Here is a 15,472-nt window from a genome sequence, read left to right on the forward strand (position 1 = left end):
TCCAACCTCCCATTAGCCTAAGTCTGGGCGTGCCCAACCTGTGATACACCCACACAGTTTTGTATCTTTCTCAGGAGTTAGGTCCTTTATGCTACCCTTCTATACCTTACCATAACACGTGTATTCCTGCATCACCAAGTATTAATCAATTCTTACCCTGTCTTCTGCACTCTGATTTGACACTATCCATTCAGTCTAACTTCAAGTTTTACTGTTCCTTAAATCTCTGCTGTAGCTATATGCGAAGATACTTATGTGGTAGATGACGCATTTGCCAGTCTTGTTGTACTTCCTGTTTTTCAGACGTTCTTCAGTAGCTTCTTTGTGGCTTCATATCAAATCTCCTCATACCTGTCCCTTTTTCTTGTAGCACTATTCTGAATACCCCTAGAGAAACCAATCTGACACTTCCTGGAACCTTACCTGTGACCCTGCTTCCTTAGTACTAACACCATCAGCATGGTAGTCGTTTGCTTTCCACTTCTGTCTGGGAGTAGTCCAACATACCGCTTGTGAACCTGAAGGGGACTTGTCCGTACCGTTCTTATATTTTCTGCTTGAAGAACTTACCTGTTTTGCTGTAGCTTGAACCAATTTAGAACCTTTGTTACCAACTCCTCACACCCTACTCGGTACAAGTAAAAATTCATGAAATGTCTCTTTCCTTGATCTCCAGCTGGTAATAACCCGGTCGTAGATCAACTCCTGGAGACATTGTCCCGTCTTGTACCCAACATGAAAGCTTTTCATCCTTGATCGATGATGCCAACAATTCCCACAATACCATACAATTCCCACAAACTTCTTCAACTGCTTCAGTGTCAAACTCTTATCATCTTCCATAATGTCTCTCATACCAAACATGTTCATAGTCCAGTCCTGAAGCGTACCCAATCCTTCCTTGTACCCATCTGAATTCCTATTGACCAGCTTAGTTTCCATTCAGTCAAATTAATATTCTCTGAGTGATACCCCCAACAATCCACGGTTGTCTCTTAACAGATTCACTCTCACTCTGACTCATGTTGAGGCTTCCATACGACGAGCTCTATTGTTCTCACTATGAACTTCTTGATTACTTGTATCCCAATTCATCTGCCAGAAGTTTCTAATTCCTCCTCAATAAATACTACTATCTTCAGCCTCTCGCACAGTAACCTTGAGGCATGTTCTCCATGTCTGAATCTTTCTTAGGACATTCTCAACACTGAATTCTTCCAGCTCATTACATAACTAAATCATAAACTATCCAGTTAACTAATCATCTTCGAGGAACCAACCTCGAATTTTGAATGTAACGAGGCATTTCTAGTCTTCCGTTCCCTAATCATGGGGAATCCATCCTAACATATCGAATCATTTCATGTAGAAGTCGTGCCCTCACCTGACATCCTTTCAGGTGGCGTACTCTGCCTCAGGTGCATACCAAATAACCTCACTGGTTCCCATCACCATCCTGACAACTACCTTTACATTCAAATCCCCTTCCTATCAAAACTAGGTGCCATAGCACTGTCTGGGGTCCCTCTACCTCGGTAACCGAGAATCTGTCCTTACTAAATTCTACCAATAGAAGTACAATCTTCTGCATCCCTTGCTCTGTAGCATTCATGCTCTATACCTCATTCCACAGATCTCAAATAACATGGCCCTCTCTGCTACTCAAATACAACAGAAGATCTAATGCATTGGAGCGGCACTATAGCCCTGGACCATTCCAGAATTTAACCTTTACATGGGTCATCATTCCCAACTACCATCGCTTGTATCAATTTCCAAAATGACGTATCCAACTCCTAACACTCATTAACACATGTTGTCATTGTCTTATCTTCAAGTCAAGCTCATAGATTTATTAATTTCCGCAGCTCAAACTGTGTCCTTATAACTTCATTTGTCAAATCCCCATTGGAGTTCTTTCCAATCCATCATGCCAATATCTCCGTTTGAATACCATTTCCTAGCATCCTCCTGCCACAAGTACTTAGCACAACTCCTTACTTATGACCTCTCATCTTCATAAACCCAAGGATGGAACTAGCTTGCCCATCCACTAAACAATTCTTAGGCAAACCCAAACTTTCCTCTTCAAACCAGAGGATAACGCCTTTTAGGCCTTCCATTTAATATCCTTTATCTGTCTGTATCCTCATATCTAACCAATACTGGTATCCTTGCTGTCAAAGTATACAAAACAACCATTTCTCTCAGAAAGGTCTGCTATTCTCCCATCTGATCTCTACTATTGGACCCTACGACCTACTCACATACTGACGAACATCTGCTGTGACTTTTGGGGCAGATGGAGGTTTTCAACCCCAATTATCATCTGCAAATCCCTGTAATACAATGCCAAGCCCTCTTAACCATTCGGGGCACAAAAAATTTGAATTCATCTGCCACTGGTGACTAAACTCCTTAGCCCTGAGGTTCACACTCCAAACCAATCCACAACCAGGTCCAAATAATCACAATATTCATGCATACATAAAGCATAATCCATAATTCTACACACTTAGCTATCAAATTTATTATTACCATATATATCCACACTCTATCATGCTTCCTACAAGCCAATACACAAATATAACATATAAATTCAATCCAGCCAGTTAACCATATACAATCAATATACCAACCATTGCCCAAATATTCATTCACATGCAATGGCAATGCTAATCAGCACGCCTCAATCTCATCACACAATAGTCAAGGGCCAGGCCCTATCAGTTCTCATGCTCCCTATAGTCATACAACATAATGCATTCATTGTAACACCCTAAACTCCAGGGACCGTTACGGTGTGCCTTGTAAATAGTGCTAAACTCGCTAATCGAGTCATTTGGCCAAAATCGTGTACTAAGTATGATTAGCGGTTTAGGGATTAAAATTTTTGGATAAGGTATAACGTTTCATTAGAACGTATAATATATATATGTTGGGATCCCAAAATTACAATTTCAGAGTCTACTACAAGAAAATATTTACAACAGGCCGTTCTATGCGGCAAAACAGGGTTTAACCCTAGTTCCTCTATAAACCTCGGCCATGGTGGACGAGCAACTGCATATGTACACATCATCACCTAAGCTCTCCAACTCAAGGATGGTCCAGCTTTCTTTTGCCTTTACCTGCACCACATAGCACCCATGAGCCGAAGCCCAGCAAGAAAACACAATAAAGCACGATATAATATCAACAATGATCGTAATAATCATCTAGGACTCTCAGTCCAAACAAATAGGTGACAGTCGCAACAGTCACAAACGTGGGTACAACCCCCTCTAGCCATGTGACGTTAGGGTCACTCAAGCTTAACTGATAAGAGAACCTTCATAAGTTTGAACAGGATAGGTGCATGGTGAATAGTCACCAACATAACCTTCCCCATGACTTACAGTCATAACCTTGGAACAGCGTTCCCTAGCCATGTGACAAACAGTCATCAGGCCATATGCCCTGGCTCTGAATAACTAGTCTCAGACTAGCCAAGCACTTATAAGTTTATCGACCTTAGGGTCGGTCCAGCGTTAATACCCCATATGAGTCATTCTTTGCTGATATCGATTAGATCTAATCTTCATTTGGCTCGGCGTTCATGACGTTATGCCATTTCTGACTCTTAGGTCAGTAAAACACGACCAGTGTTCAACCCATTGTGAACTTGAATAGTAAATCACAGCTTCACTCATGGATCTAACACCATTGCCGATTCTGGCTAATAAGTTAGTGCCACACACAAGTAAGCCATGCCACCAAACATATATCACATATCCAATATCCATAAACAAGGTATTCAGCATGCTTACTTAACATCTACTAGTACAATTAGGACTATGCACGAACACAGAGGCTCAAGCTCTGAACAATATCATACTCAATATGTAAAGCATGTCCTAATCACATGTTTCTCGTGCATCATATGCATTATATTTAACAATCCAACATGCACCAATAATAGCCATGCATGTCACATATACACAGGGTGCAGTTTTCTTACACTGTTTTCTTATCTCAAATTCGAGCTAGAACCAATATAAGAACGACCCTTGAGAACGATCAACCTTTAAGCCCTTAGCGGTCACCTAATCATAACCAAATATGGGACACCATCAATAAAATGATCAACATAGGTTACCAAACCAAAATCTAGCCTCCGGGACAACAATCCAAATGAATCCAAGCAGTAGGAACACTCCCGAGGCCTATAGCTAAGTTCCCGGGGTCAAAACGAACAAACGGGGTGAAAACAGGGCAAGGGCTGCAGCCCTAGCACCTTGGGCCGCGGCCCCCAGAATTTCCTGAAGCAAGCGCCACGGTGCCCAACACCAAGGGCCGCGACGCCCAACAAGAACAGAATTGGGGCACCTGCTTCATCGAGCTAGGGCCGCGGCGCCCAAGAACAGGGCCGCAGCCCCCAACCCTAGGCCATTCCCAAACGTATTTTCAACTTCTCAAAATTTCCAAAATCATACCCAAACATTCCCCAATCATCAAACAAAAGTTCCCAAGCTTCCCAAAGCTCCATAACCCTCAAAACCCAAGGTTCAAACCAACCAAAAACTCAACAATTCACAAAGTCCAATTCTAAGCTTAAAAACTTTAAAAACTTCAAACTTCAAACTTAGATTACCTTTGATTGGGTTGTTTTCCGTCAAATCCTTCGATTAAGATGCTTCTAATCTTTCCTAGGATCGCTATGCCTCGACCCTCGCTTGATTCCGACTCCTAGAACTCAAAATTCCCTTAAAAAAAGCTTCGAACGAACGGTAAAATAAGCTATCGAGAAGGGAGAGAGAGATTTTCTAACGTACGTTCTTATCTGACAAGCTACTTCAAGCTTAAGTAACCTCAAATAAAACCTAGGGCTCGGGGTCCCGAAAACACCCCCGGGGACATTATAGTCAAAACTTCCAGAATTCCATCCTGATCTCAAATACTCCCAATTTATCACCAAATAAACATTCTTATTACCCAATAATCGACCCCGTTATGACAAAACCGCTAACTCATAATCTAAGATCGTCTCATGCCGCATAGCTCGAATATATCTCCATAATAATAAAATTTCATTCACAAATTACAATATGCACCTAATTTACAAATATGCCCTCAACAGACCAAATTACCAAAATGCCTTTATGATTATAAATACACCCATATGCATGCATTTATCATCATATAATAATATAACTCACATTAACATGCATATGATCATTTAATACCATAATAAATCAATTATGGCCCTCCCGGCCTCCTAATCAAGGTCTTAACCCCTATTAGGAAATTCAGGGCATTACATTCATATCTCGTTACATAACTAAATCATAAACTATCCAGTTAACTAATCATCTTCGAGGAACCAGCCTCGAATTTTGAATGTAACGAGGCATTTCTAGTCTTCCGTTCCCTAATCATGGGGAATCCATCCTAACATATCGAATCATTTCATGTAGAAGTCGTGCCCTCACCTGACATCCTTTCAGGTGGCGTACTCTGCCTCAGGTGCATACCAAATAACCTCACTGGTTCCCATCACCATCCTGACAACTACCTTTACATTCAAATCCCCTTCCTATCAAAACTAGGTGCCATAGCACTGTCTGGGGTCCCTCTACCTCGGTAACCGAGAATCTGTCCTTACTAAATTCTACCAATAGAAGTACAATCTTCTGCATCCCTTGCTCTGTAGCATTCATGCTCTATACCTCATTCCACAGATCTCAAATAACATGGCCCTCTCTGCTACTCAAATACAACAGAAGATCTAATACATTGGAGCGGCACTATAGCCCTGGACCATTCCAGAATTTAACCTTTACATGGGTCATCATTCCCAACTACCATCGCTTGTATCAATTTCCAAAATGACGTATCCAACTCCTAACACTCATTAACACATGTTGTCATTGTCTTATCTTTTCAAGTCAAGCTCATAGATTTATTAATTTCCGCAGCTCAAACTGTGTCCTTATAACTTCATTTGTCAAATCCCCATTGGAGTTCTTTCCAATCCATCATGCCAATATCTCCGTTTGAATACCATTTCCTAGCATCCTCCTGCCACAAGTACTTAGCGCAACTCCTTACTTATGACCTCTCATCTTCATATACCCACAGACTCCGGCCAGCTTAACCGAGCTTAGTGATTATTAAGCTGTCCTCGGATACCAGTGTCCGAGTCGCGCCATGTGCGCAAATATAATTTACGGCACCCTTAGGCCGTTTATCTTATGTCCCATGGCATAATACCATCTATGACATCATACAGATATAGGGAGCTCTTAGTCCCATCACAATCACATAGTAATGCAAACAAATATAGGGAACACTTAGTCCCATCCTATCCACCTAACGGGTGCAATTTTCTTACCTTAATTCCAAGTGTTATAATTAAGAAGGATGACCCCCGAGCACGATCCTGTCCAGAGCCCAAGCGTATACCTAGTCACAACCATGGTAATGGATTCCATCAATATTCAAATAAAGATCGCCAGGTATAATTCTAACTTTCGGGACATCAAATTCCACCAAGCACAGTGGGGAATTCAATCCCGAGCACTCTAGGCTAGATTCCCGAGCTGTGAAACCCCAAATGTTCAAGTACACACCTAAGGGCTGTGGCCCTTGAAGCCTAGCCGCGGCCCTGCCCTAAAACAGAACAAAGGCCACCCCTGGAAGAAGACACGCGCCGCGGCCCTTCCTTTGGGCGCCGCGATGCTTACCCCTGGTCGAGCCTCCCTGGCTCCTTTGCATCCTAGGGCTGCAGCGCTCTAGAACAGAGCCGCGGCCCTTCCCTTCGTGCCCAGAAATCCCACCATTTTCAACATCTAAACCTTACCCAAAAATCATCCCAAAGCTCCCTAATTCAAACACAATTAATTCCAACACTTTTAGAATGATTCTAACAACATAATTCAATAGAAAACCTAGCTTAAAACTCATTAAAATCCCACTTTCAATTTATGAAACTCAAGAACTTCAAACACCAAAACCAGCCATACAAAACTCAAATTTAAGCTTCTAAATCACAAATTGGAGCTTACCTCTTCTGCTGAACCACCTCTCTAAGCAAAATCCAAGTTAATTCCCAGGCTTTCAGCTTAAATTCAACCTTAAACATCAAAATTACAATTACCTCAATACTCAGAGAAAATCCTAAAATTTCTAACCTCAAAACACAATTCAATTCTCACCTTGGTTTATGGTTGAATTCCCCGGCTGAAATTGAGTTATTTCCTCAAAGCTCTATCCTCAATTCATTGGATTCCCAGCTGAATTCACATTGATTTTACCCTAGTTTTCCTTGAGAGAGAAGAGAGAGAGAAAGGCTGAGAAAGAAAGAGTCGGTCTATCTTTCCGTTCTACCAGTTTCTATTTTTGGCTAAGTCTATCCTTAGTTACTTAGGTCAATCCCGAGGCTCGGGATGCCGGAAACGTCCCCGAGGGAAAAATGGTAAAATTCCCCAATATTCCCGCTTAGACTTCCTAACCTCAAATATATCTCCATATATTTATTTCCATAACCCAATAGTCTAAATTACCACCCGTTACCTAAAATACCCTTGACTTGTCCAAAGTCGACTATTAAGCCCCGTTGTGACTTTCCCGCTACCTGCTCCCTAGGATCGCCTCGTGCCGAAAGCTACAAACATGCACATATATACATATGTATATCTACCTATCCAAATAATAATGTGATCTCAACAATTTATCACACACAATCACGTTTATGCCCTAACGGGTCAAAATTACAATTAAGCCCGGCCCGCCTGCTTATCCAATAACCATATTCATACTTTCTTACCATTAATTCTCTTAACCTCCAATTATGCCCTCCCGACACACTAATCAAGGCCCTTAAGCCTTATTAGTAATTTTGGGTCGTTACAACTATCCCCTCCTTATAATAATTTCGTCCTCGAAATTTGCTTGAACACATCAGACTGTAAACCTCATACCTCTAACTATAATTTTTTTCCCAAGGTCTAACGCCTTTACTCTTAATCTTCAATAATACCCATGCGTGAGTATAATCTTGTTCCACAAGATCTTGTCTGATTACTATACTCTTTTTTTAACTTTTACTTGCACATCAGATCTGCTGAAACTCCAGAGTCTGTTAGTTCACAACGATTCCTTCATTGATTTATTCTCAACGCCAAAAATACTTATGGATCATAACCCTTACCAGGGTGAGACCAACTTATAGGCCCTCGGCCCAATCCTTAGTACGACTTTAGAAACCCTGTCGAATCGGGAGTCAGAACTCCCTTTTTTAACAAATTATCATACTCTTCCTTGCTGCATAACTTGGAGAGATATAAATCTCTCATCCTGGAACTCTGTACCCCAACGTTAACAATTTGCAAGCTCTTATATCTTTTCAAGTAGGCAAATACTCCTGCCTTAGAAATTTCAACAACCTCTTTGATTTTCCCCAAATACCAATACTGAACCGCAGTATCCCCAAATACCAATCAAAATTGCGATTAAGCCCTTACCAGTCAAGCAGGGCCCGCCTGCTTATCCAATAACCATATTCATGCTTTCTTACCATTAATTCTTTTAACCTCCAATTATGCCCTCCCGGCACACTAATCAAGGCCCTTAAGCCTTATTAGTAATTTTGGGTCGTTACATTTACCATTGCACCAACATATCTCATTGATAAATAAATGACTATAAAAATATTTCTATCATAATATGCACACTTAATTAATAGTTAGAAATAAGTAGAGTTTAGGGTTTATTTTTTAGATCTAACCTAAAAAAAAAAAGAAGAAGAAAAGGCTCGGGGGTTTGGGTGGGTGGCGACGAGGGTGGCTAGGGGGCTCGAGTCGACGGGGCAGGGAGGGGCTCGGCAGGGATGGTGGCTGGGATGAGCTCGGGGTGGCTGGGGGTCGATGGCGCAGGGAGGGGTTCGGATTGGGCTGGGCTGGGTCCGGGTCTACGGTACAGGGAGGGGCTCAGCAGGGACGGTGGCTGGGCTTGGGGCTACTGCTACCGCACCAATTATTCCTAAAAACATGGTAGAAGGAAGCTTTCACTTGTTTGTTTCTTTATTTCTTTTGTTGGGGTTTGATTTATTGTATTTTGTGCTTTGGACAACCTATTTCTTAGCACATACAATCATGGTATACACCATTAATAAATGTGGATTTATCAAACCTTGTGTTATGATATCAGATGTTAGAGTTAGAGGTTTATCAATTCTTGGTTTAGTTGGTTGCAACTTCATTATGAGTTTCTCTTTCTTTAAACTACTAGAGACTCACATTTAAATAAATGGCTTTCAACTAATATTCAGGGAATTTTTCTGCACCTCAAGTCGATGACTTGGACCATGGAAAATTACAGCTCAAACCAAGCAAAGAGAATGACGGCCATCACACTAAAGGTTTGCAGAACTGGGAAGATAACTTACATGTTCTGACCTTTTTGTATTCTTTGAAAGAGTATGCATATTTTTTACAATAGAATCAATCTCGTGTTTGATGTCTAAATCGAATTTTAAAATGAAAAGGAAAGGAACCATATAATGTGAAATAGGGTATCTATGTGTAGCTGTGTGTAATTACACAGATTTGAATATTTGATTTCATATTCAAGATCATTGACAAACTAAAGAATGGAAACCACTCCAGCCATATAATTATAGTTAAGTTTACATCCAGGTATCCAACTTCAGCACACATTGTATTATGTGAGATCCTAAGTAGTTCCAATATAGCCCATTATATGCCAGGTTAAGACTTGTGGAACCAAATATTTTTTCCTTTGATAGTTTTGTTAAGGCAAAGGCAGTTTTTCTCCTTCTGGTAGAACTTTCCTTCTATGATTCTCCTTCTCTGTGTTATGTATAGTTCAGAATTTTACCATATACAATATCTTTTTTTTTTAATTTAATTAATGCATGTAATTTTACTAATTTTTCCCATAGTTAAAATGCTGGGTTGTAAATTCTTTTCAGATGGTTGGCTCTCATCATTTTACTGATTTTTTTTTCTTGTTCATCTTACGCTCAAACTTTTTCCTTTTTCTTTTGGCAGCTACAAGACAATTCGAAATCTTCTTCAGGAGAAGTGGAAGTGAAGTTTCAACTCACTAAAGATACACTTGATGCTATGTTGAGGTCAATGACTTACATTAATGATCAGCTCTCTGGAATGGTAAGCTAAGCTGGATGTTTTTCATTGACAATATTAGGCTTTGATACTAGTTAGCAGTTTTATTTTACATAATTTTTCAAATAAACTTCCAACTTAAAGGAGCGTCAAGAGGAACTAGAGGTATACCAATTACACCGACACGAACCATCGATCCCATAGAAAAATAACTTCAAGTAGTTTGGATTCTTTCTTTTGATAAACAAATGCATACATTCTTTCTTTGTTGCATTATAATATAGTAATGCAACTTTAAATTGACATTCATATGAAGTGTATTTTGCTTATGCTTTAATGGCTTTATACTTATGTTTCACTACTGGTTTTTGGTGTATTTTGTGACTGGATTTTGGTGTGTTTATGGTCTATTTTGCTTCTTTAATGGCTACTACTTGTATTTTGCTACTAGTTTTTGGTATATTTCTTGACTGGATTTTGGTGCATTTTTCAACAGGTTTGAATGGATTAATATGATTGATTTATGGTCTATTTTGCTGATGCTTTTGGTGTAGTTTGCTATTGTGCAATGGAGACTAACTGAGGTCTGTCAAAGATTGGAGCGTGATCTTGTTATCCAAAATTTTAATGGTATATTTTGCTATTGTTTTAATGGTATATTTTCTGTATTGTGCTATTGGTTTTTTTGGTGTATTTTGTTAACTAAGTTGAATGGATTAATATGGTAGATTTATGGTCTATTTTTGTTGCTGATTTTGGTGTAGTTTGCTACTGTTTTGAAATACCTCTATGTACTGGAAGAATAACATTTTATGAAATAGTACTATCTAACAAGAAATTGTTTGCTGCTTGACTATATGAATACCTATATTGATAGTTTAATTCTCGCATCTATTATATATATATTTATAATTGTTGTGTGTGTTTACTTATTTATAAGTTTGAATTATTATATAGATCTCCAAATTAATTGGATATACATTATCCGTAGATCTAGAGATGTACACTGATCAATTATGTGTGGACCTCTCTTGTTTTTTTATTTCTAGTGGTCAACATTTTAAGAACTTTTTATTTCTAGTGGAGAAACTTTTTATTAATTAAAGAAATTTTTTATAATGTGCAGGTCTATATTGAGATGAATTTCTTTGGCGCAATACTAGACAACATTGGCAATTGAAGTTTTTAGAATAAAAAATATATTTCACTAACATTGTATACATTTCTTGTTTAATATTTGGTGATGATAGAATTTGATTGTGGTATACACTATCATATAATATGATTTTGTAAGCCAAGTAGACTAAATATTGAAATTATATTTTTGAGTAATTAATAAAAAAAAAATTTGTTGTATTTTCTTTTGAAATTTTAGAAATCTAACATATATAATACATTTTGGACACTCAAATGGATATATTTTTTCTAAATCAAAATGAAAATTGTAGCTGCATTTTTTTTTTAAAAAAAATTACTTTTAAGGGCATGCAAAGCGAGTCCTAAAATATTACTTAAAGGCACTCAACCAGACTTTTTAGGAATCGCAAAACTTAATTAAAGGCACTCAACTAGATTTTTTAGGACTCATACATTCTTTTAGGACTCGCAAAAAACCTCAGATTTTAAGGCTCTCAAATAGGGGACTCGCGCCCTGCGAGTCCTAAAAAACTGTTTTTGTAGTAGTGGGTTAATTTGAACGACCACCCTGAACTATTGTAAGGTTCGGGGCATCGAGAGTGCACACATGCGAGAGTGGGGCGATTTTTACAAATTTAAAAGAATCCCAGATTTTTAGGGAAAACGTTGAAAGTTACCCGAAAAGACGATATTTTCGGGATTCGTGCATTAAAACCCTAATCCAAAACCCTATTTCTTAAGCTACATGAAACCTATGACCAAAACACCTCATTACCTGAAAAACTCCATTTTTACATGGTTCTACCAGAAATTTTTTTGGTCTAAACCGTGATCCTAATAATACCAAATATACTCAAATAAAAAAACTTGCCTAATGGAAGAGAGGAGCCATAAAAATTTGGTAAAAAACAGAAAGGCATCCTCACGACCGAAAGAAACGCATAAACAAGAAAAAAAAATACATATACAATCAAAAGAGATCAGGGCACTTACACAACTTTGTTTGTAGGAACGAGGAGATCATTGACTGGAGGATGGGAATTAAGAATGATCCCATGGAGCCGAAGGTAGTGGAATTGTAACGCCCCAACTCCTGGGACCGTTACGGTGTGCCTTGTAAACAGTGCAAAACTCGCTAATCGAGTCATTTGGCCAAAATCGTGAACTAAGCATGATTAGCGGTTTAGGGATTAAAAACTTTGGTTAAGATGTAACGTTTCACTAGAACGTTTAACATATACATTGGGATCCCGAAAATAAAGTTTCAGAGTCTGTTACAGAAAATATTTACAACAGGCCGTTCTAAGCGGCAAAACAGGGTTCAACCCTAGTTCCACTTTAAACCTCGGTCGTGGTGGACGAGCAGCTGCATATGTACACGTCATCACCTAAGCTCTCCAACTCAAGAATGGTTCAGCTTCCTCTTGCCTTTACCTGCACCACGTAGCACCCGTGAGCCGAAGCCCAGCAAGAAAACCCAATAAAGCATGATATAATATCAACAACGATCATAATAACCATTCAGGACTATCAGTCCAAGCAAACAGGTGACAATAGCCAAAAGTCACAATACTGAGCATCGCTCCTTCTAGCCATGTGACGATAGGGTCACCGGGGCTTAACTGACAAGTGATCCTTTCATAAGTTTGATTAGGATAGGTGCATGGTGAATGGTCACCAACATAACCTTCCTCCCGACCCTAGAGTCGTGCAATGGACAGCGTCCCTTGGCCATGTGACAAACAGTCACCGAGGTCATATACCTTGGCCATAAACATCTGGTCGTAGACCAGGCAAGCGCTTAATAGTTCTTCGACCTTAGGGTCGGTCTGGCATTAATGCCATAGAGCCATTCAATGCATGATTCTCGACTTAAGCTTGATTAGGACAGGTGCAAGGTGATTAGTCACCAACATAACCTTCCTCACGACTCTAGAGTCGAAACTATGGACAACGTCCCTTAGCCATGTGACAAACGGTCACCGGGGTCATATACCTTGGCTATAGTCATCTGGTCGTAGACCAGGCAAGCGCTTATAAGTTCTTCGACCCTTTGGGTCGGTCTAGCATTAATACCCCATATGAGTCATTCAATGCGTAATTCTCGACTCTAGAGTCGGTCCCTGACTAGTCAGTGTCTTTCACCAGTAAGACATGCCACCAATCACATATCACATATTCCATATCCATAAACGAGGTATTTAGCATGCTTACTAAACAGGTATTAGTACTATTAGGGCCATGCATCAACACAGAGACTCAAGCTCTGAACGATATCATACTCAGTATATAAGGCATGTCCCAATCACATATTTCTCATGCATCATATGTAATAAATCCAGCAATCTAACATGCATCAATAACAGCCATGCATGTCACGTTTAATAACCAACCAACATGCATCAAGAATAGCCATGCATGTCATACATAATAATCAACCGACATTCAACAATAATAACCACGCATGACGTACTCATTAATCAACCAACATGCATCATAATAACCAGGCATGTCTCATATACACAGGGTGCAGTTTTCTTACCTCAAAGTCGAGCTAGAACGATTAAAAGAACGACCCTTGAGAACGATCAACTTTTAGTCCTTTAGCGGTCACCTAGTCATAACCAAATATAAGGTATTATTAATAAAAATGATAACTGAGGGTTCCCAAACCAAATCCCAGCCCCCGAGACCTCAAGTACTACCCAACCGAGTACTAGGTCCAACCCCGAGGCCTATGGTAAGAATCCCTAAGCTAAAAACCACTTTTTAGCAAATTTGGCCACATGGGCCGCGGCCCCCAAAAGCTGTGCCGCGGCACGCCTCCAAACCCCATCTGCCAGACGCACATGGGCCGCGGCACACAAAAGCCGTGCCGCGGCACCGAGCCCAGTTCAGCCTAAAACCAGCACGCGAACTCAAAATTGCCCCTGCGTTTTCCCTTAGAACCAGCCCCTCAAATTAGCCCAAAATCCCTTCCAAACACTCATTCAAACCTCTAGACACCACCCATAACCTCCCCTCATCAAAACCCAATCTAATCACCCATCAAAACCCCTTTGAATCCAAACTTCTCACAAGAGTCAAAAGCTGAAAACCAAAACTTGAAAACAGAGCACACCTGAATTCATTGGCTAGAACTCACCTTAAACACAGTTTTGAATCCCCTTTGATGATTGCTACAGGTTCCCTAGCTGCCACCTTTGATTTCCAAGCTTAACTTCTTGATTTGGGCTCTCAAAATTCAAAGAAAAGAGAAGGGGAAATCTTGTACGGGATGGAAGAGAGAATGAGAGGATAGGCTCTGTTTTACTCTGCCTTCTACAGCCTTCTAAACCTCATGCATATCCAAGCCAAATGACCTAAATGCCCCTAGGTCTTTTAAAGGCTTCTAAACACTCTCAAGGGTAAAATCGTCCTTTACAACCTATCTCGTTAATTATAATTAACGCTCTCCAATTCCCGATATTCTCAATATTCCCAAATACCATTAAATCATATCCCGTTACCCTTTAATTCCCGGTAACGCTCTAATCATTAAATTCACCCCGAGACTCACCCCGAGCCCCGAGCTTAAACCCGTTATGACTAGACCGAACACTTACATCTCATGATCGTCTCATGTCGAAAGCTCGAAACAATCCACCTTATAGTGTGGCTATATAAATTAATCACAATCATGCACCCAAAATATACAATTACGCCCACAGTGGCCAAATTACCAAATTACCCTCATAATTAACATATGAGCCCATATGCATGCATTCATCATCATGTAATAATATAATCCACGTAAACATGCATATAATCGTTAAATATTATAATAAATCAATTATGGCCCTCCCGGCCTCCTAATCAAGGTCCTAAACCTTATTAGGAAATTTGGGGCATTACAGGAATTGTTTTGTTTCTTCGGTTTAGAAAACATGCAAAGAGAGCCATGGTTCTTTCTTTCTTTTTCTCTTTGGTTCGTACTTTATGAAGAGTAAAAGTGGGAATGAGGAAGATGGAGAAGGGGTATATATATACCACAGTCGGCATATCAAAGGTCGAGTGGATCTGGACCATTATTTACATTAGAAGAAGATCCAATGGATCGCGTTTGATTCTCGAAATATGGAGACAAAAAGGAACAGGAAGGAACGTGCACGAAAAAAGAGAGTACTCAAGTACTCTTGGTAATCAATCCCCAAGTGACGCGTGTCCGC

This window comes from Humulus lupulus, chromosome 3, assembly GCF_963169125.1.
Source record: "Humulus lupulus chromosome 3, drHumLupu1.1, whole genome shotgun sequence".
In the NCBI taxonomy this organism is placed as follows: domain Eukaryota; kingdom Viridiplantae; phylum Streptophyta; class Magnoliopsida; order Rosales; family Cannabaceae; genus Humulus; species Humulus lupulus.